Here is a 24,848-nt window from a genome sequence, read left to right on the forward strand (position 1 = left end):
GAACAGAGTCGCCGGAGCCAAACACAGACGAGAGGCCCACGGAAGAGGGTAGGAAGGGCGGCGAGGCGGTGCGCGCTCCACGGACTGGTGGGAGGGAGCCGGGGCGGAGGGGCGGCTCCCCGGCCAAGCAGAGCCCGCGAGTCTGGCTTGCAAAAGCGGAGGGGCCTGACGCACTGTGTTCCCACAACAAGCGCGACTTAGCGTCTGGGAGGTCATAAGTTAACAGCTCTGCTCGGAAAGCAGGAAGGCTGGAGGACAAAGGGAGGGAGAGCTGCTGAGCCCCCTGACAACAGAGCTCAGTTTGGTGGGGAACAAAGGCGCTCGCCAGCGCCATCTCCCCCGCCCATCCCCCAGCCGAAATCCCAAAGGGAACCGGTTCCTGCCAGGGAACTTGCTCACTCCGCACAAACACCCAACTCTGCGCTTCTGCAGAGCCAAACCTCCGGCAGCGGATCTGACTCCCTCCCGCTGCCACAGGGCCCCTCCTGAAGTGGATCACCTAAGGAGAAGCGATCTAAGCCTGCCCCTCCTGCCCCCGAGCACCTTGCCTACCCACCCCAGCTAATACGCCAGATCCCCAGCATCACAAGCCTGGCAGGGTGCAAGTAGCCCAGACGAGCCACACCACCCCACAGTGAATCCCGCCCCTAGGAGAGGGGAAGAGAAGGCACACACCAGTCTGACTGTGGCCCCAGCGGTGGGCTGGGGGCAGACATCAGGTCAGACTGCGGCCCCGCCCACCAACTCCAGTTATACACCACAGCACAGGGGAAGTGCCCTGCAGGTCCTCACCACGCCAGGGACTATCCAAAATGACCAAGCGGAAGAATTCCCCTCAGAAGAATCTCCAGGAAATAACAACAGCTAATGAGCTGATCAAAAAGGACTTAAATAACATAACAGAAAGTGAATTTAGAATAATAGTCATAAAATTAATCGCTGGGCTTGAAAACAGTATACAGGACAGCAGAGAATCTCTTGCTACAGAGATCAAGGGACTAAGGAACAGTCACGAGGAGCTGAAAAACGCTTTAAACAAAATGCATAACAAAATGGAAACCACCACAGCTCGGCTTGAAGAGGCAGAGGAGAGAATAGGTGAACTAGAAGATAAAGTTATGGAAAAAGAGGAAGCTGAGAAAAAGAGAGATAAAAAAATCCAGGAGTATGAGGGGAAAATTAGAGAACTAAGTGATACACTAAAAAGAAATAATATACGCATAATTGGTATCCCAGAGGAGGAAGAGAGAGGGAAAGGTGCTGAAGGTGTACTTGAAGAAATAATAGCTGAGAACTTCCCTGAACTGGGGAAGGAAAAAGGCATTGAAATCCAAGAGGCACAGAGAACTCCCTTCAGACGTAACTTGAATCGACCTTCTGCACGACATATCATAGTGAAACTGGCAAAATACAAGGATAAAGAGAAAATTCTGAAAGCAGCAAGGGGTAAACGTGCCCTCACATATAAAGGGAGACCTATAAGACTCGTGACTGATCTCTCTTTGAAACTTGGCAGGCCAGAAAGAATTGGCACGAGATTTTCAGGGTGCTAGACAGAAAAAATATGCAGCCAAGAATCCTTTATCCAGCAAGTCTGTCATTTAGAATAGAAGGAGAGATAAAGGTCTTCCCAAACAAACAAAAACTGAAGGAATTTGTCACCACTAAACCAGCCCTACAAGAGATCCTAAGGGGGACCCTGTGAGACAAAGTCCCAGAGACATCACTACAAGCATAAAACATACAGACATCACAATGACTCTAAACCCGTATCTTTCTATAATAACACTGAATGTAAATGGATTAAATGCGCCAACCAAAAGACATAGGGTATCAGAATGGATAAAAAAACAAGACCCATCTATTTGCTGTCTACAAGAGACTCATTTTAGACCTGAGGACACCTTTAGATTGTGAGGGGATGGAGAACTATTTATCATGCGACTGGAAGCCAAAAGAAAGCTGGAGTAGCCATACTTATATCAGACAAACTAGACTTTAAATTAAAGGCTGTAACAAGAGATGAAGAAGGACATTATATAATAGTTACAGGGTCTATCCATCAGGAAGAGCTAACAATTATAAATGTCTATGCACCGAATACCGGAGCCCCCAAATATATAAAACAATTACTCATAAACATAAGCAACCTTATTGATAAGAATGTGGTAATTGCAGGGGACTTTAATATACCACTTACAGAAATGGATAGATCATCTAGACACACGGTCAATAAAGAAACAAGGGCCCTGAATGAGACATTGGATCAGATGGACTTGACAGATCTATTTAGAACTCTGCATCCCAAAGCAACAGAATATACTTTCTTCTCGAGTGCACATGGAACATTCTCCAAGATAGATCATATACTGGGTCACAAAACAGCCCTTCATAAGTTTACAAGAATTGAAATTATACCATGCTTACTTTCAGACCACAATGCTATGAAGCTTGAAATCAACCACAGAAAAAAGTCTGGAAAACCTCCAAAAGCATGGAGGTTAAAGAACACCCTACTAACGAATGAGTGGGTCAACCAGGCAATTAGAGAAGAAATTAAAAAATATATGGAAACAAACGAAAATGAAAATACAACAATCCAAACGCTTTGGGACACAGCAAAGGCAGTCCTGAGAGGAAAATACATTGCAATCCAGGCCTATCTCAAGAAACAAGAAAAATCCCAAATACAAAATCTAACAGCACACCTAAAGGAACTAGAAGCAGAACAGCAAAGGCAGCCTAAGCCCAGCAGAAGAAGAGAAATAATAAAGATCAGAGCAGAAATAAATAATATAGAATCTAAAAAAACTGTAGAGCAGATCAACGAAACCAAGAGTTGGTTTTTTGAAAAAATAAACAAAATTGACAAACCTCTAGCCAGGCTTCTCAAAAAGAAAAGGGAGATGACCCAAATAGATAAAATCATGAATGAAAATGGAATGATTACAACCAATCCCTCAGAGATACAAACAATTATCAGGGAATACTATGAAAAATTATATGCCAACAAATTGGACAACCTGGAAGAAATGGACAAATTCCTGAACACCCACACTCTTCCAAAACTCAATCAGGAGGAAATAGAAAGCTTGAACAGACCCATAACCAGCGAAGAAATTGAATCGGTTATCAAAAATCTCCCAACAAATAAGAGTCCAGGACCAGATGGCTTCCCAGGGGAGTTCTACCAGACGTTTAAAGCAGAGATAATACCTATCCTTCTCAAGCTATTCCAAGAAATAGAAAGGGAAGGAAAACTTCCAGACTCATTCTATGAATCCAGTATTACTTTGATTCCTAAACCAGACAGAGACCCAGTAAAAAAAGAGAACTACAGGCCAATATCCCTGATGAATATGGATGCAAAAATTCTCAATAAGATACTAGCAAATCGAATTCAAAGGCATATAAAAAGAATTATTCACCATGATCAAGTGGGATTCATTCCTGGGATGCAGGGCTGGTTCAACATTCGCAAATCAATCAACGTGATACATCACATTAACAAAAAAAAAGAGAAGAACCATATGATCCTGTCAATCGATGCAGAAAAGGCCTTCGACAAAATCCAGCACCCTTTCTTAATAAAAACCCTTGAGAAAGTCGGGATAGAAGGAACATACTTAAAGATCATAAAAGCCATTTATGAAAAGCCCACAGCTAACATCATCCTCAACGGAGAAAAACTGAGAGCTTTTTCCCTGAGATCAGGAACACGACAAGGATGCCCACTCTCACCGCTGCTGTTTAACATAGTGCTGGAAGTTCTAGCATCAGCAATCAGACAACAAAAGGAAATCAAAGGCATCAAAATTGGCAAAGATGAAGTCAAGCTTTCGCTTTTTGCAGATGACATGATATTATACATGGAAAATCCGATAGACTCCACCAAAAGTCTGCTAGAACTGATACAGGAATTCAGCAAAGTTGCAGGATACAAAATCAATGTACAGAAATCAGTTGCATTCGTATACACTAACAATGAAGCAACAGAAAGACAAATAAAGAAACTGATCCCATTCACAATTGCACCAAGAAGCATAAAATGCCTAGGAATAAATCTAACCAAAGATGTAAAGGATCTGTATGCTGAAAACTATAGAAAGCTTATGAAGGAAATTGAAGAAGATTTAAAGAAGTGGAAAGACATTCCCTGCTCATGGATTGGAAAAATAAATATTGTCAAAATGTCAACACTACCCAAAGCTATCTACACATTCAATGCAATCCCAATCAAAATTGCACCAGCATTCTTCTCGAAACTAGAACAAGCAATCCTAAAATTCATATGGAACCACAAAAGGCCCCGAATAGCCAAAGGAATTTTGAAGAAGAAGACCAAAGCAGGAGGCATCACAATCCCAGACTTTAGCCTCTACTACAAAGCTGTCATCATCAAGACAGCATGGTATTGGCACCAAAACAGACACATAGACCAATGGAATAGAATAGAAACCCCAGAACTAGACCCACAAACGGATGGCCAACTCATCTTTGACAAAGCAGGAAAGAACATCCAATGGAAAAAAGACAGCCTCTTTAACAAATGGTGCTGGGAGAACTGGACAGCAACATGCAGAAGGTTGAAACTAGACCACTTTCTCACACCATTCACAAAAATAAACTCAAAATGGATAAAGGACCTGAATGTGAGACAGGAAACCATCAAAACCTTAGAGGAGAAAGCAGGAAAAGACCTCTCTGACCTCAGCCGTAGCAATCTCTTACTCGACACATCCCCAAAGGCAAGGGAATTAAAAGCAAAAGTGAATTACTGGGACCTTATGAAGATAAAAAGCTTCTGCACAGCAAAGGAAACAACCAACAAAACTAAAAGGCAACCAACGGAATGGGAAAAGATATTCGCAAATGACATATCGGACAAAGGGCTAGTATCCAAAATCTATAAAGAGCTCACCAAACTCCACACCCGAAAAACAAATAATCCAGTGAAGAAATGGGCAGAAAACATGAATAGACACTTCTCTAAAGAAGACATCCGGATGGCCAACAGGCACATGAAAAGATGTTCAGCGTCGCTCCTTATCAGGGAAATACAAATCAAAACCACACTCAGGTAGCACCTCACGCCAGTCAGAGTGGCCAAAATGAACAAATCAGGAGACTGTAGATGCTGGAGAGGATGTGGAGAAACGGGAACCCTCTTGCACTGTTGGTGGGAATGCAAATTGGTGCAGCCGCTCTGGAAAGCAGTGTGGAGGTTCCTCAGAAAATTAAAAATAGACCTACCCTATGACCCAGCAATAGCACTGCTAGGAATTTATCCAAGGGATACAGGAGCACTGATGCATAGGGCCACTTGTACACCAATGTTCATAGCAGCACTCTCAACAATAGCCAAATTATGGAAAGAGCCTAAATGTCCATCAACTGATGAATGGATAAAGAAATTGTGGTTTATATACACAATGGAATATTACGTGGCAATGAGAAAAAATGAAATATGGCCTTTTGTAGCAACGTGGATGGAACTGGAGAGTGTGATGCTAAGTGAAATAAGCCATACAGAGAAAGACAGATACCATATGGTTTCACTCTTATGTGGATCCTGAGAAACTTAACAGGAACCCATGGGGGAGGGGAAGGAAAAAAAAAAAAGAGGTTAGAATGGGAGAGAGCCAAAGCATAAGAGACTGTTAAAAAACTGAGAACAAACTGAGGGTTGATGGGGGGTGGGAGGGAGGAGAGGGTGGGTGATGGGTATTGAGGAGGGCACCTTTTGGGATGAGCACTGGGTGTTGTATGGAAACCAATTTGTCAATAAATTTCAGAAAAAAAAAAAATTCCAAGCATGGTAAGGGAGGAATTTACTGTTTTCTTTCATAATACAAAAAAAAAAAAATAACTCATAATTACATTCATTTAACAGATATTTTTAATTACCTGTCACTACTTCAACTCAAAATTTTTATTGTTTTCATGACATTTACGAAATTAAGTGAAAATAAAATTTGAGAATTGGATTAATTCTTTTTGTTAAAAAACACTGTTACAATTACTTTGGGTAAAATTTGCAGTAGTACAATTTAGTAATAGTAAGAATATGAGATTACATCTCTTCATGAAAAAAAGCCATTTTCTAACTATTTCAACATAGTAAAAGAAACTGATAAGTAATAACTGAGACCCTTAAAATTTGCCATATCTTTCAGGCTATGGGAGTTGAATTTTCAGCATGAAATTACATTTAGCAGAATTTTCCCCAAGAGCAACCAACAAGATTTTCCCCAGATGCTATTTCAAAATTGTTATGGATATGTATAGTAAAGACAACAAGATATATATGAATTTTAGATCTTTTGATTATGTTCTCTGTATTTTGACAAATGTTTTGTGCTCTGTGCCTTCAGATATTCTACTTTCTACCGTTAGAAATTGTTCATGGAAAAGTCAGAGGAAAAAAAACTTGTTGGATTATGAGTATCATTAACTTTATGGAATTTAGCTTTATTATAAATTGAGTTTCATTTTAAATTTTGTGAGTGTTGTAGACCTATTCCATATCAGTTGTCAATTTTTACACTGCTATAGCACGTTCTCATAAGCATAGTTTATCACTGAATTGCCATATTTAAATTCAAATTCTCATATTGCACTGGTGCTGGGAAAAAATATGTGAGACCATATGGATATGCAAATTACTGATTTATTGGCATTGGGTGTGAATAAAACATTGGGAGAGGTAATAGAATGTATCAAACCTCCAAAAACTCTTGAGTGCCTAGTCTTGTATTTTATCTTTTTTTGCACAAAGCTTTGCTAATTCCCATTAGGGTTGTTGACACCAGATACACTAGAGAGGCAACGCTGCCTCTTAACACTGTTTTTTTCAATTGCATGTGATTTTTATCGCCAAAATAACATTATAAGGTGAGGACTCTGGCACCTGAGCAACTGGTAATGGCTCATCTGTTATTTAGCCTTTAGGGAAAGTTAACTAACTCTGTCCCAACTCTAGCATCTTTCTAGGTACCCTATTCACACAGCTGATAGAATAACAAAATGTTCTGTACATAAATAACATTCTTATCTGCTCACTTTCTCTCTCTCTGTTCTTCTAAATCTTTATGCTAGTTCCTAAATTTATTAATTTAAGCCACTTTATTTTTACCAACTAACCTTATTATCTTGTTATCCTCTCAATAAATAGCTCTTCTAAACATTTGCTGTTCACTCAACAATGAACAGTTAAGTCAATGGATGAAAAATTTTAGTTTCATTTCACAACAGTGGTGGTTTCTATATTTGCCTGTTTCTTTTACTTGAGCAAAATGTTAAGGATGTTGCTCATTTGAACTATTGTAACTATAGTAACAAGTGAATTCATACAAATCACATCTATCCACCAAAGCCAGAAGACCACATAAATAACAGTTCACTCTGAGGCTATATCCTTAGTCTGACATAATTTCTCCTGCTCTGTAGCTGACCTGTGGCCCAGTGAAGGACCCCACACATCATTGAGAGAGTTATTAGTAGCCCATGATCATAGCCATTAGGTTGCATATGGAAGCTAGGAAATGCTGCTTCTGAGATTATGACATCTCTCTGGAGAAAATCTATACCATTATAATTTTTATAGCTTCACAGAATGGGATTATTACATGACTTAAAACAGTTACACTTTATTTGAATAGAACACTAAATTAACATTGAATTGCTGTAGAATTCTTATGAAAGTATGTGTGACACCCACATTAATTCCAAATGAATTCATTATGATTAGTGCTATTACAATGAATACAAATGAGTTAACAATGAAATGACACTAAAAAAAATGTTCGCATTAAAATGTAGTAGGGGACACAAATACTGTTATATAGTATCCCAACTATTTTTGTCATTTTACAATTTTGTGCATATCCCCTAAATCCTAATAGCAAAGTTTTAATAATATGTAATGTTTATTATCACTATCAAAGAATTAATAATGGATGAAATATTGTCTTTAAGGTAATGATGTAAAGACTCCCTTCACTCTACATATCCTAAACTTTTCTGAGCCTTTTAATTAAACCAGGAAAAATTTTTAATTGTTTTGCAGCTAAAATGTATTCCAACTGCAGGTAGCCATTCTTCAACCACATGGTGTGGCATCAGATATGGTAGATTGATGGACACCGCCATGTTTACTTTGTCACTCCTTAAGGTGCTGCTATTTCTCTGGCTCCCCTGCAATGAAATCCCAATTCAGTCTCCGGTCTATGTTGCCTCATATACTGATTCCCAGAACTATATTCTATGCATGTACCTGTTCAAGAGCAACATGCCCCTAAAGGCCAGTTCCCAGATGGCTGTACTTACTAACAAAAAACCAGAAATCAGGGGCGCCTGGGTGGCGCAGTCGGTTAAGCATCCGACTTCAGCCAGGTCACGATCTCACGGTCTGGGAGTTCGAGCCCCGCATCGGGCTCTGGGCTGATGGCTCAGAGCCTGGAGCCTGTTTCCGATTCTGTGTCTCCCTGTCTCTCTGCCCCTCCCCCGTTCATGCTCTGTCTCTCTCTGTCCCAAAAATAAATAAACGTTAAAAAAAAAAATTAAAAAAAAAAAACCAGAAATCAGTGAATTAAGATGTTCCTGTTATTCTCCAGAGGTCCCTTTCCTGAAAGTTTTCAAAATCAATGAACAAGTTTATTTTCTCCATAACAGAATGAAAATTAATAAGTTAATAGTATTAAACCTTATAAAATAATAGCTATGAAAAATGCCTAGAGAAAAATAGCATTTCTTCATTCACTAGGTCAATATTTATTGAAATCCACTATGTGCCAGACACTGTCGGCAGGGACGTACTTGTTGACAAGAAAAAACACCTCTTACTCATGGAGTTGATGGCATAGCAAGAGTCCTATGGACCTCTCAACTATTCTTTACTCTGCTCAAATAACACTTTTTATTATAAGTAAAGTAACTGCATATCCTCTGTGCTATCTTTAAATCTTCCAGCATGACTTTATTGATTTATAATTTACATAATATCAGCAATTTCTTAATTACATAAGTTCATGTCCAAAGACATTGTTACTGGAGAGAAATTATACATGACAAGTAATCTAAGAGGATGGTGTTATCCAATATTGGCAACCTCGTGACTGTTAATTTTTTACTTTACATCTTGTTATTCAAGTTTTTTTTTCTGTTGTTCTTTGCCCTCAATGCTTCCAAGATATTCTAGTACTTAAGCAACGTAAGGTTAAATTGAAGGCTTGTTCAGCTTAACTTCATTGTTTTTCACTCAGGTTAAAAATTGTGTTGGAGGGATAGGGGGTATGAAATTTTAAGTCCCCAGTTTAACACACTATGTCAAATACACAAAATTAAAAAATATTTAAGTGTTTCCACTAATATTAATTAATATTAACTGATATGTCAGCATCTCATGTTTTGTAGTTTCAAACTGTTAACCTCTCGACTCATTCCTCCAGGCCCCCAGTCTCAGCAAGTTCACTTCACAAATATAATCAAGACCCATCACTTATCCTCCACTAGGGGAAAAAAAATCTAAATGTGTACATCTAGTCTCCCATTTGCCTTTAAAAGTCACATATTACCTCCAAAAAGCTTCTGTACCTATGATCTTGATCTTATCTCTGCATTTTCTGGGATGTTGCTTGAGAAGTAATCTTTACCCTGTATCCAGTCTCTCTTTCAACTCTGACATTCTGGAATTAGGATTATCAATAGATGATAAATAGGCAGATAGAGAGACAGAGAGATTATAGATAAGGGTAGCAGGGTAGCAAAGAGGATACATGCCTTTTAAGCTGGATTTTTTTTCTTTAATTACCAAGTTGAAATAAATGTATAAAAATATAAAAAAGTAACAATTATAAAATATGTAGATCTTACCAAGTTTGAATTTAGTGTGTCTGTTCAATTTATGTGGTTTCCTAGGAAACAGATGATGTTAACAATTAATATACCAACCCAGTATAGTATTACTTGTGAAATTTGCCATCAACTATGTGTAAGGTTCATAGCAATTACTTTTTTGTTATGTTAGAAAAGTTGCATTTTAGGTTTTTTCTAACTATAGGGGGCAAGAAAAATCACTGCACTGTGAAAAAAAGTACCCAATAGAATCAACTGTGGGACTTTTTGGACATCTTGTTTAATGAATTCTCTCCAAAAAAAAAAAAAATGCAAATAACATATGGTATCTTAGTGACATCACCACTGAACTTTTAAACTAGAAATAACTATTTAGTTGATCCATTCCAGATTCTCGGTGAATCTCTAGAATAAGCCAGAAATTTAAGATAAATTTTGAAAGCATTTTTTAAATTTAAATTTTAATTAACCTGTTTTAGTTAACATGTAATATTGGTTTCAGGAGTAAAATTCAGTGATTCATCGCTTACATACAACACACAGTGCTCATCACAAGTGTCCTTTTTAATACCCATCACCTATCTAGACCATCTCCCACCCACCTCCCTCTGTGAACCCTCAATTTGTTCTCTATCATTAAGAGTCTCTTGTGGTTTGTTTCCCTCTTTTCTCTCAGCTGCCCCCCCTTCCCGTGTACTCATCCTTTTTGTTTCTTGTATTCCACGTATGGGTGAAATCATATGGTATTTGTCTTTCTCTGATTGACTTATTTCACTTAGCATAGTACATTCTAGCTCCATCCATGTCATTGCAAATGGCAGTATTTCATTCTTTTTGATGGCTGAGTAATATCACTCATCATCAGGGAAATATAAATCAAAACCATGATGAGATATCACCTCACACCTGCCAGAATGGCTAAAATCAACAACATAAGAAACAACGGGCATTGGCAAGGATGCGGAGAAATGGGAGCCTTCTGATTTGAAGGGTTAAAGGCACTCCAATGTTTATAGCAGTGTTATAAACAATAGTCAAACTATGGAGAGAGCCCAAATGTCCATTGACTAATGAATGGACAAAGAAGATGTGATATATATAAAAGCATTTTGGTGAATTTGAAGTGCCAGTAAAGTGGAAATCCCAATAAACTGGTTGTCTAAATTAAAGTCTCTGCTCTAAACTACTTCCCACTGTATCCTTGAAAATGCATTTACCCTTATAACCCTAAAATTGTCTACCAGATGATCTCTAAAATATATATTTAATATGTATTAACTCTATATAATATATTTTATATAAAGTATATATTATATACATGATTACAGATCTACTTGTAGATTATACGCTATGGTTCTCAATCTTTTGTCTTTCTATACTTCTGACTTCAATATGACATATACAGAGAATTGGTTGCCTCTTAGTGTCATGACAAAAGAACGTTCCATTCAAAATCACATAGCCAAGTAAAACTAGCTGTATAACAGGGATTCCAACATCTAATATCAGTTGATAAGATACATTAGTTTCATACTGATAAGTAAAATTTACCAGTTTAGAAGATCTGTCATGTTCACAAAAGAAGATACTTAATACCCCATATTGTTTTCACACATCAAGATCTGTGATATGAGAGATTCTTCTTTGTGATTTTATAGAATATGATGACCGCTTATGACTGTAAGCGATGTTGTACTTGTAGTTGGAAAAAGAAAGGGAGGGCGATAAATCTAAAAATTACAAGGGAATAAGGGAAGAGAGAACACAGAACGCTTTCCGTCTCTAGTGGGACAGAGGAACTTTAGGGGAATAGATTTTAGCTTTTATCAAGAGAAAGGCTGAAGGCATTGTTGCATAGGCCATTTTCATGAAGGATCTTATGAGACATGAAGAATAGAGTTCTCAGCAGTTTATTATGGAAAAGTACTGGTAGCAATGGCAGATCAAAGTGCTCTTTCAAAGACCTTGTAATAAAGAAGTCTATGAAGGAACCATGCTAAAATATTGTGAAGAGTTTTCTGAAATGGCTGAAAAAAAAACCCATAAATATAGTCAAAGGGTATTGGATAATTGAGTAGAAGTTCAAGTTTGGCAGCTATGAATCAATTTTTACTAACAATGTTATCAAATTTCTTTTTGGCACCTATTGACACATGATGGTTAAATATTACAATGGAGTATTATAATAAAAATAATAATATGACAATTAAAAAAATGTTTATTTTTGAGAGATAAAGAGAGAGCATTAGTAGAAAAGGGGCAGAGAGAGGAGTAAGAGAATCTCAAGCAGGCTCAATGCTGTCAGTGCAGAGCCCAACATGGGGCTAGATCTCAATCAGTCTCATGAACCATGAGACCATGACCTGAGCTGACATCAAAAGTCAGATGCTCAGTTTACTGAGCCACCTACATGCCCCATAATATGACATTTGATTATAATTCTGCTAGTCCATTTAGAATCTTTGCATGTGTAGTTATAAATAGTTTGATATTTAATTTATTTATGCTCTCTTTTTACTATCAGATCTAAGCTTTAGTATCATATCTAGAATTATCTTATGATTTTTAAATTAATGGGCTCCAGATTCAGACTGCCTACATTAAAATCCCAGCTTTAATACTAAATGTACAACACAAAAATTATGCATAATTTTTTGTCTAGAATTTCTTATATGTAAAATATTGATTATAATCATATTTTAGTATAAATGTTCTTATTACTTTAGTAACTTAATGCCATTATTTAGTACAAAGTTGAGAGTAAAAATAAGAAGAGATATGCAAGGGGTTAGTGAAATACCTGAAAATATTAATGGCTCAGAAAATATTAGAAGTAACCATGTAGGTTGTACTTTGAGTTAAATACATCAGGACACTTCCTGCTTTTGATTATTCTAGAGCAACAAAATTTTATATAGCGCTTAATTTCTTAAGGTATTACATAAGATAGTAGCAGGAATTTATGATGTTGATAAAAGAAGGTTCTTACCCTCAAGAAAATTTAAACCTAACTGTTTCTGTATACTGAAAAGATAGGGAAATTGATATGTAAATAGAAGATTACGATATATGACAGAATGTCTTAAAAATGTCAGAGTATAAAGAAAAATCATGAGTTCAAAGAATAAAACTATAAAGCTGCAGTTGTAATGGGAACTAAATTCTATTTCTTTCTTAATAATACAAAGTTGATTATTTTTGAATAGGATGGAATGTTTGATAATTGGAAATATTTTAGGATCATCATAGAAATATCCAATATGAAAACAGAAAATATTCAACTCCTTTTGCCATCAACTGAATAAATAATTTCAGCAACCTCCCTCTCTGCCACCATTCTAATTTTCTGATTAGGGTAACTGACCAATTCAAACAAAACACTTGAAATTATAGTATTTAACTATAATAACACATGCAAACACATATAGGTTTACCTAGGTGTCAAAATTTAAGGTTACACAATATCACTGAAGGAGATGGGCATGGCAAAAGAGCATAACTTAACTAAACATTTGACCCCAAATCATCTATGAACAACACAGTAGGTATGGCTCCTGGTTCCTGAGTGTATGGTTAGAATAATGTCCCAGAATATCTGACAAATTCTTACAGGTTGAGAACTCTAATCATGGAAGGGACCAAAAGGGAAGCTCCTGGAAACTTTTATTTCTCAAGTGTAAAATCACAGATTGTATTAGAACAGACACGAGCAAAGCACAGGAATATTTATTCTTCTCACAGCACCATTTAATTATCTATTTTTATCAGAAATAAAATGTACAGAAGGATAATAGTCTCTTTCTTGGGACTCTTCGAAATATGGTCTTTTTGCTGAAGTAAATGGATATTCTGATATCTGCTATATAGAGATTCATTTAGTAAATATTTTTTTATTCTCACGATGAGCAAAAATACCATGGCTTTAATCTGACAACAACTTTAGTTTATATTGACTGTCTTCCCTCCTGGGACATATAAATTATCTGGCTCTGTATCACAATCAAATCCATCAAGAAAATTGACCATCTCACCATCTTCACAACTGAATGTTAATTTTCTACTTTAATGGTATCATTTACATTGGCCTGAAAACAAGAAATTTCTATACACCTTATGAGATGTATGCTTTTCATAATATATGAGACAAATCTCACATTTATCTATCATCTCAATAATAATTATGCATTCTAATAGTTTGGAGTATGTCAAGATATCATTTCAAATGATGGTTATTAGAAACTACTCTCTACCATTTAGAAAGTAGTATAATCCTTGATGAATTTCGTATAGTTTATTGTACTTCTCCGAGTTTATATGGGTGATACAGAATCTTTTGACTTTAAACAGATCCAAGGCAAAGGGAAAAATATATATATTTCCAACTTTATAGGATGCATGGAAAACAGTTCTGTCACTTGGAGATTTTGATAATTGAAATTATGATACACTCTAATAGGAAACTTAATGTGGAGGCCCTATGGTTTTAGAGTAAAGACATTTCTCTTTGGAAAATACCAATTCTTTTGAAAAACATACTTTGGATTCTAACTGGACATGGGTGGAGACTAAAACTATAGGACACCGGGTGATAATCAAAATAAAGATGACCTTAGAGTTATTTTATCATGTAGTCATTAAGTCTTTTTTTGACTCCTTCATTAATTGAATTTGGTATCTAGCAGATCACACCAAGTAAACCTTGAATACACATGTAAGTTAAATGAATAGGATATTAATATTCTCAGAATACCAAACTTAGTTAATTTTCTAATTGCCCAATAATCTTGCACTAGCCATTTAGAAATCTGATGTAGAATTTAAGTGTCTTTTTTAAGCAGAAGAGAGAATGAGGAAATTGATGTAAGAGTCTTCAGCAGTATGTCTCATTTTTTCGTAATGCCTTGAAACCGAGATAAGCTTGAGGTGAGGATCTATACTAATTATATTTGGCAAGATATCTCAGATTTAGAAGTATTATTGTTAAGTGACCAGGAGATTTTGGGAAAAGCATGCGAATGGATAGATTTTTAAAATTTTCTCAGAATCAGAAAATACTGGGTTGTCATCAAAGCCCTCCCCTGTGAAAGATTTAATAATGAGATGGAAAAGATGACCTATTTCATGCATAAAAGATTATACCACAGTTTCTAAAGGGATAGATCAATGGGGTCATGAAAAATTATGACTAAGGTATTATGGAGGCAAGTCATGGGTTCAACAAGATGAATTTTACCTTGCAAAGGTTATCATATTTACCGTTACTGCAAATTGTCTCATTCCAACAGCAATAATAAGTCCTGAGTATCTCATCTAGGTGAGTAGACAAACAGCAGCTTATCCATTGGTAATCTTTTTCCTCACAGAGGGAGGGATTTTTTTTATTCAAAATCTAGATTTCATTTTGCTTTCCTTGACTCTAATACGTCTACCCAAATCAACAAATGTTATTAAAAATATATCTTGTTTTGACATGGCGTATAAATTAAGCTTTATATGTGAAAAATATTTAGCTTTAAACAAAAGAAAAGACATACATTGATATGGAATTCACTAGAATTATCATACATCAACCCAGATCACCAATCTGGTTTTACAGAACAGAAGAATGGCTTATTAAAAAATATATATTTTAGAAAATGTGGTTAATTAGATAGATTATATATTCTGATATGGCATCTAGTAAAAATACCAAGGATTAATGAAATAAAATAAAATTATTTTACACACATAGCTGAGCTCGCAAGTAATTGAGGCATATTGTCAGTAGCAGTTTACAAAAAAAAAAAAAAAAAAAAAAAAGAGGGGGACCGGAGTTTGTAAGCCAATGTGTTAAACTGAGATAAGTATTACAGCTGCCCTAAGTGTAGTTGACAATTTGGGTAACCATGATGCTAGTGTTTTAATGGTAAATGTAGCAACAAGGTCTTGGAAACATGCAAGTTGGGAAGTTTTTACTGAGTAGCCATGTATAGCCCAGATCTGTGAAAGATTACCCATCTCAATGAAACATGAACAATGACAAAAAAGTCCCCATCCTCTAGGTACTAGCTACTGATTCATAAAAGACACTATATATACATAAGTTTATTTATCTATTTTGAGAGAAGGGAGGTAGGAGGGGCAGAGAGGGAAGGAGAGAGAGAGAATCCCAAGCAGTCTCTCCACTGTCAGCACAGAGCCCAATCGGTGCTCGAACTCAAGAATATGATATCATGACCTGCGAGGAAATCAAGAGTCTCATGCTGTCAATTGACTAAGCCACCCAGGCAACCCAAGACTCCAACATATTTATAAAAATGTGAGTTCCTAGTCTCCTCAAAATATATTACAAATTATATTGAGTTATGTGTTCCACTTTTTACCTCTCAAGGAAACCTGCCAGAGTTCTAATGATCCATCTTGTTACTAGCTTTAGCAGTAATGAATTTTCTCCCTTTCATGCTCAGTGTGGGTTCACATCTGTATAACTGTTATCTGAAAGATAGCAGAAACTCCTGCCAGCCCAGGTTGGCAAGGGAATTTTCCTATCCAGAAGAGAGATAGAAACCATCAGAACACCCTTTGGATAACTGTCCTCAACCCAGTTCTCAGTACTTGGCCTGCAACTCTCTCCCCAATTCTTTCCCATTATCATGTAATAAAGTGAAGGACTTTTTACTTTCCAACAGACCATAAAATTTGGTGAAAATGTCCTTTACTACTTGCTAGCGACTTACCTCAGATCATCCCATGGGGTTACTCTACTTCTTCAAAGCCATGTCTCTGTCACCTTCCCATTCTTATCATCTAAACTGTCAAGAGCTTAGAAGGTTCTAAGATTTAATCCTACTTTCAAGCTAACAAATAAATGTCAGGTTTTTAGATGCTGCCGGAAGACAGGAAACTCCAACGTCAGGGACAAAGGATTGTCTTATTCACAACACATTACACTTTTGAACTTTAGCATATTTGATTCAGTTTCCCTCACCTTGATGTCCCACCAGGGTGATGTATAGGGACCTAGAAACATGCCAGCATATTCAGTGGGTTGCACTACAGAAAAAGAACCCTGAGTTTAGGAACCTTTATCATTTTATAATGGGCAGTACGTGTTCCTACCCTGTGCTCTTTGAGAGATACAGTGCTTCTATCTTCCAAAGGTATTCACTACACATTTTGGAAAAGATATTCTGGGACAACGACACTTAGTGCCTCTGGTTCCAAAACACAGAAAAACAAGAAACCCATGGAGAATTGTCTCCTAACATGTAGGCAATGAAAACATGCACATATAAAGCACAACAAAAATGTACAAGGAATGCATGTACACATACAAAACTAGCGTCTTCATATTGGGGCCCTGCTTGATACTATATGCCCCCCCTCCATTTTTTTTTTAATTTTTTTTCAACGTTTTTTATTTATTTTTGGGACAGAGAGAGACAGAGCATGAACGGGGGAGGGGCAGAGAGAGAGGGAGACACAGAATCGGAAACAGGCTCCAGGCTCCGAGCCATCAGCCCAGAGCCTGACGCGGGGCTCAAACTCACGGACCACAAGATCGTGACCTGGCTGAAATCGGACGCTTAACCGACTGCGCCACCCAGGCGCCCCCCCCCTCCATTTAGAGATATATTTTATTTGGGTACAGACTTATCTGTGATGTGTAGTGCATATATGCTGCTCCTAAGTTAATCACCAAAATGAATTTTTCCCTTTTATTTTCTCTGAATATATTCATTGAGTTAAATTATGTTCCAAAGAATTTAGCGGCGCCTGTTTGGCTCAGTCGGTTAAACGTCTGACTTCGGCTCAGGTCATGATATCAGAGTTCTTGAGTTTGAGCCCCACGTCGGGCTCTGTGCTGACAGCTCAGAGCCTGGAGCCTGTTTCAGATTCTGTGTCTTCTTCTTTCTCTGCCCTTCCCCTGTTCACGTTCTGTCTCTGTCTCAAGAATAAATAAACATTAAAAAAAAAACATTTTTCAAAGAATTTAAACTATTCACCAAGTTATCTAAACAGTGCAATGAAATGATATATTTTCAGTAATTTAACTTTACTCTGTATCCTTCAAAGTGTAAGTAGATAAATTAGACCAAGAATTAGAGACTTCAGTTTTCTCTTTGTTCTTCAGATGGAGATTAAGAGGAGTGAAGAGTAATGGCTATTTTCTTTTTGGAAGTCAAATATTTCATAAGTCCCAGGATTCCCTATATAACTGAAATAATAGTGTCTTTCTAAAATAAGTTGTGCCACAGTGTATTTCTACTTGCCATTCTCATAAGGATAGGCTTCATGCTGTGAATTCAACTCAAACATAAGTGATATGTGGGACACTTCAGCACAGTCACATAGCTAAGAACCAATTTCACAGTCGGAATTAAATGTTTCCTTTTAATGGTAATGAAATATGTATGTGATTACTATCATTTTTGGTAGTAAAATGTAGATTTTCAGCAGGAGGACAAAAGGATACTGTTTTTAATAAATTTAGTAGCTTTTGGCACCAAATGAACTAATAATTTTACATTGGATTTAGATAAAGTCTACTATCTCTTATGACTATTCTAATGTTGTTGACATTCTGCTTATTTAATATGTATGAATTATATAGCTGTATCCCCAAACATAGTTTATCTTTGATTCATTTGATTATTGACTTGACTTGGTATTATACTTTTCCAAATAATTTTTTTCTGGAATAGTTACAATATTTTCACTATTTAGCAATAGCACATTTTAATTTACTCATTTATAACCAACTACTACACACACTAAAAAATGAAACTTTTGAGATGTCTTTAAGTAATTATTGTATTTTCATTGGTGGGACAGGCAATAAAATCTCATCTTTCTCTCAAGGTCAAAAATAAATAAGAATCAAGATAACAGAGGGAGATCGAAATGTTAGACTTAAGGATAAAATTTATTACAGAATGTGGTTTTAAATACATGGTCAATGAGACTTTTAATCATACAGAGGTGCTTTTTGGTCACCAGAGAAGTTGAACAATTGCAGAATATTCCCATATGATGAGAACTGGCCCTATTCTTACCATATAGTGGAGTGTTGACTAGGCTTTGCTCTTTCTTTGGGCCAACAGACCTGAAAATAAGAAGCGTAGAAGTGGTTGAGCCAACTAGCATTAGTTCCTTATTAGAAATTCACCATCAGGGAGGAGTAAATTAGTAGTGGAAAGAGCTATTAACCTGGACCTTCTCCCTAGGAAACACGGGGCTATTAGAAAGGAGGCTCATGTAGCAGTCAAGTTTTAGCAATTCCATCTAAATGAAAGAAAACTAGTTAAGATGTCAAAAGAGTTTGTAACTAACTAGCTTTTACATGAGTTTGTAACTAACTAGCTTTGTGGTTTTGCCAAATTATAACTCATTATGTTAACTATTTATCTTTTAAAACAGATATAACAGTACATGTTCTACCCATCACAGCACATTTCCTACTGGTTTATTAGTAAAATAAAGTTGTATATGTTATACACAATAGTGCATTGGTTTCTTGCATATAGGTCTTATGTCCAAGATTCAAGCTGCCAATATTGCATAGAAGTAATCATGCAGGAGTGCCTGGGTGACTCAGGCGGTTGAGCATCCAACTTCAGCTCAGGTCATGATCTGACGGTTCTTGAGTTTGAGCCCCGAGTCAGGCTCTGTGTTGACAGCTCAGAGCCTGAAGCATGCTTCACATTCTGTCTCCCCCTCTCTCTACTCTCCCCTGCTCGTACTCTGTCTCTGTCTCAAAAATAAACATTAATTTTTTTAAATAATCATGTAAAAATTGAAAATAAACTGGGGAAGGAGAATAGCTGAGTAAAATGTAATTCAAAGCAATTATAGATGTAGGTACATTTGAGGCAAGAGTTGAGATCTGTTTTCCATTGATTTTTTGATATTATGAATAATGATTCTCACTGGTATATGATTTTTCCATAAGGAAATTAAATTTACTATATATGTTTTCAGTAATTGTAATCATTGAAAACATGACTTTATATTCATACATTAAAAAATAGAAAGAAAGAAGGAAGGAAAAAAGGAAAGGAAAGGAAAGGAAAAAAACGTGCCATTTGAGATAACATGGACGGATCTTGAGGGCATTATACTAGTTGGAATCAGTTAGAAAGAGAAAGACAAATGCTGTATAATCTCACTTACAGGTGGAATCTAAAAGAAAAAGCCAGACTTATAAAAACTTGGAGCAGATTGGTGGTTCCCAGAGGCAGGGGTTGGGGAAATGGGAGAATTGATTAAAGGTGGTCACAAGGTATAAACTTATAGTTACCTATGAGTAAGTTCTGGAGTATAATTAATGTACCATATGATGAATACAGTTAACAGTATTTCATTGTATATTCATAAGTGGCTATGAGAGTAGATTTTAAAGTTCTTGTTACAATTGTCAGACATAATGGCTGACCTTATTTCAGGAAAATCTCTTACTTATTCCAGTTTACATTACTCCAAGTGAGTTAATTTCTCTCTTATCCATCTACTCAGGATATGTAAGAAGGTTCACTAAGGAAGAATGGAAGAAAAAACTTGTCTCTTTCTCCTTTTTTTATTTATTCTCTTCTAAGAAAAGAGGGAAATGTAGCTAATCAAAAAGGTGAGAGTTATTGACCTGTTTTGGTTTTAGATCTTTCCTCAAATAAAGTCTGACAAAGATTTGAGTGCAGGGAGTTTCCTTGAGAGGTGTTCTCAGGACACAGAAGCTAGATAGTAAGGACAGTAGCACAGGGACAGAAGAAAAGCTAATAAAGTTTATATTAATAAGCTGGTGGCAGGTGTGAGGAAGTGAGCCTCAGCCTAGGGAGAATGCTCTGAAAAACTGTGTAGAATGTACTTCATACAGGACAGAAAGGATGGCATTCACCCTTCAGGGCTTGCTCCGGGAGGCTTTCTCCTTACACCTCTAGGGTGGGCCTTACGTGTAGTCCAGGGGCAGTAAAGCAAGGACTCTTTAGTGTTTGATGATAGCAGTCAGCACGGAACTGTCGACCACATCTGTACTGAAATTAGGCTGAGGGAATATGTTCCAGTACACTGTAAGTGTTTGACACAAGGCATCACTTCTACAAGGGATCTAAGTAATGATTGCACTGAAAGACAGGACCAATTATCCTTGTTTTTATTCTATTTCATATTTTCTGCCCCTGTTCCAGTTGAACTTTAATTCGGGGGTGGGGGGTTGTTGGAAAGTGAATGGGAGGCCTATGTCTAAGCCAGTCTCTTCCAACACAGTTTTCCTAGTTGTCTGAGTTTGGGAAGTTATCAAGAAATTGGATAGTCTTAATAGAGTGCTTTGGGTCTCATTTTCATACTGATCCTTATGTTTCCCATATAGGTTGGAACCCAAAGGGAAAGAGGAGGTGAAACATCCATAATAATGATTCTTATGCATCTGATAAATGCTATCATTTAGTAATTTTGCAACCTTGAAGTTATCTAATTTGAATCTTTTCCTTATTAATAACATTGGAATAATATATGTGTATATATATTATATTGTACATATTCTGAAATGTAATGCTAATATGAGATATAAGATATAATAATTTGTGAATATATATATATGAATCAGGTTTATGATAACGATCCAAAAAATAAGTGCCTAAAAAAGGTAGAATGTTATCTCTAATATAACTGTCAGTAAATCAGTACTTTTGGGCACCTATGGCATGTGGGATCCATAAAGTGCTCTCATATTTCTTTCTCTTGTTCTTGTATTACACTGGCTTCCATTCACAGAAAAGTTTTATGGGCTAAGAGGAGTTCTCCAAATTAAGCCATCATAAATATACTCTGCACAGGAGAGAGAGGAAAAAAGCAAAGAAGTAGGGCAAAGGCTCATGCTGGTTGTTGAATAAGAAAGATTCACAAAATACTATTTTCATCACATGGTTCAAAATTTTGTCACTTGGTCATACCTTAGCTGTAAATGAAGCTGGGAAATGCTGTTCTTCTTTTGTGCAACAATGTTTCCAGCAAACATTTATGAGTTCTATAAAAATGGAAGAAAGACTACATAATTTAGCTACCACAATGAACCTGATAATATTGATATGAGGAGCAAACGGGTAAAAACTTATGAATGACTTAACATAACTTATGAATGACTTAACATAATGACTTAACAGGGTCTGTCACAAAGGAGAAATGTAATGTAGCTTATTTCAATAGTCATCATTATCTTCATCATTGTCAATTATTAAAAGTTTTTGTTCAGGCGGATCTAAATAAGCCAATCGTTCTATGAGTATGCTGATAATTTGAGTCTTGTGCCTATGATTCATTGTTATCAAAGAAAAATACAAAAAAAGAAGAATCTTGATTAAATAGTTTATATATTCAGTCTCACATTATTTTTCTTTGATTAACAATATATTTGTGTATGTTTTATTTTGTTTAAATATTAGGTAAGATGTTAAAATATTCTCCCAGCTCTTCTTACTACATATAGAATTTCTATCAGCCCTAGTAAGCTGAGATATATTTTAGAAACATTTTAGAAACATGCATATTAATATTCTGTTCAGATTTGTTACTTTATAGACATTTTGTAACAATATAAGGTGAATTTTTATCAATCCATAATTTCTCATTTTTATGAGATTTATTCCATCACCATGGCTCTTTGTTTAAACCTTTAAAATATTTTTTGAAATTTTTGATCTGGTTTCAGAAATAAGTGCCTTATTCTTTAAATCTGAAGAGTAATTTAATTGGTAATTATAGTAATTACCCACATATATAGTGTTCCAAGTCTAGATAACCAGCGTTAGCAAATTGGACCCTAGTAAGCTCTAAAATCTTAAAAAAGAAATGGATACACTTTTATGTCTAAGATTAACATTTAAATAATATGATGTTAGAAAAATACTTTTGAAAAGGTCTTTGAGTTCTATTCTTTTGAGGCCTTTAAACCTCATGGTTTCTATTCTCTATCTTTCTACCATATTAACAAAAACAGTAATATTTGTGAATTAACCAAGAGAGTTTGCATGTTTTTCTTTCAACATAAGGCAATCTTTTTAGCAGGCTAACAACATTTGTATTCATCATCTTAGGTGAGCTCTGATGAGTTGTTTAAACTGGAAACTTGTCCTTTGAGTCTGTCTGAATAGCAAAAAAACATAATCAATAAGTCAACATGTGTGGAGAAAGAGAGGGTTCTGCTGACAGTTTCTCAAAACAAACTTTCGGGGTGTCTGGGTGCCTCAGTCGGTTAAGTGTGGACTCTGGTTTTGGCTCAGGTCACAATCTCACAGTTTGTGGGTTTGAGCCCCTTGTGAGGCTCTGTGCTGACAGCACATAGCCTACTTGGGATATTCTCTCTCCCTCTCTCACTGCCTCTCTCTCTCTCTTTCTGCTCCTCCTTTGCTTGTGCTCTCTCTCTCACAAAATAAATAAACTTAAAAAAATAAAAATAAAATAAAAACATAGTTTATAAACCAAAGAGAAAAAACATTCTCAAGACTTATGTACTAATAATTCATGAGCCTTCCACATAGTCACCAAAGAGATGTTTCTAGATTATTACATGCATATATGAAAATTTATGGGCTCCTACCCTCATTTTATCTTTTATGAATGTTCTTAATGTCACTATTAAGCTACATTTACCTTCATAAAATTTGTGGATTATGGAATGTGTTAAGAGAAACTGCTCTGAGTGTCACAGACTCTGCAATGCCTACAGGCAGCTTGGTTTTTGACATCTGGTGCAATCTTGAAAGATAAATATCACACTCTTCTCCTAATCCCTCACTTAAAACAAGTAGGGTTACAGTTACTTGTTTCTTTCTGTATACCAGACATTGTAGTAAGGTTTATACAGACGAGATCTCAATTCGATGTCTGTGACTCATTGGGTCTCTTTTTCCCCTTTTCAGCCAAATGCTGAAAAGTCAGTCACTTTTATTTGCAACCTCTTCATTTCTGCCCAATCACACCTTACCCACTGTGATCTGATTGCCAGCTCAAGGACAAAACAAAAACAGGGTTTTTTTTTTAATGTTTTTTAACTTATTTTTGAGACAAGCAGAGACAGAGCATGAGCAGGTGAGGGGCAGAGAGAGAGGGAGACACAGAATCTGAAGCAGGTTCCAGGATCTGAGCTGTCAGCACAGATCCCGAGGCGGGGCTTGAATTCATGGACTGCGAGATCATGACCTGAGCCGAAGTCAGACGCCCAACCGACTGAGCCACCCAGCACCCCAAAACAAAAACAGTTTTGTTGAAGGTACAATAACATCCTAGTTGCCAGATTAAAGAGGGGAAATTTTGGTCCTTTACAGGATCTCTCTGATGCATATGACACTGTTAATCACTTATAATTAAATTGTCTGTGCACTTGATCCTTCCATATGCTTGTGGATCTACTTTCCATCTTTATATTTTCTTTGCCTGCCTGTTAGACTCCTAATCTTCTATTAAATGAAATATTTCTGATCTCCAGGAGCCTCTATTCTATAAGCATGATATGAATCATTTAATCTATTCTCATTTTTTAGTTCTTTTTCATATACTTGTCATTTCTAAATTTATGATCCAGATCACCTCTCCCTCGAGTTTCAGAATTAAATATCTAAATCTCTTCTATGTATTTTTCAATAGCATCTACTTCAAAACTTAACTTATTGGCAAAAAATAAAAATACTAATGGAATCAAGCATTGGTAGATGAGGAGCACTGCAACTCTAATGTCCTGCTGGTGGGAATATAATATGCTGCAATCGCTTTAGGAAACCTCTAGAATATTATTATAAATTTAAACATATACTAATTAAATGACCTGCAGTTAGTACTCTAAATACTCACCAAGGAGCACAAATATATCCAAACAAAGTTTTATACATGGATATACAAAACAGCCTTACTTGTAATGCAAAAGCTGGAAACAACTCTAATATCCACTAATAGATGAATGTATAAAAAAATTGTAGTATATCCACCCAATGGAATTTTGCCAAGTCATAAAAAAAGGAATACACAAT

The sequence above is a fragment of the Prionailurus bengalensis genome, chromosome A1, assembly GCF_016509475.1.
Source record: "Prionailurus bengalensis isolate Pbe53 chromosome A1, Fcat_Pben_1.1_paternal_pri, whole genome shotgun sequence".
In the NCBI taxonomy this organism is placed as follows: domain Eukaryota; kingdom Metazoa; phylum Chordata; class Mammalia; order Carnivora; family Felidae; genus Prionailurus; species Prionailurus bengalensis.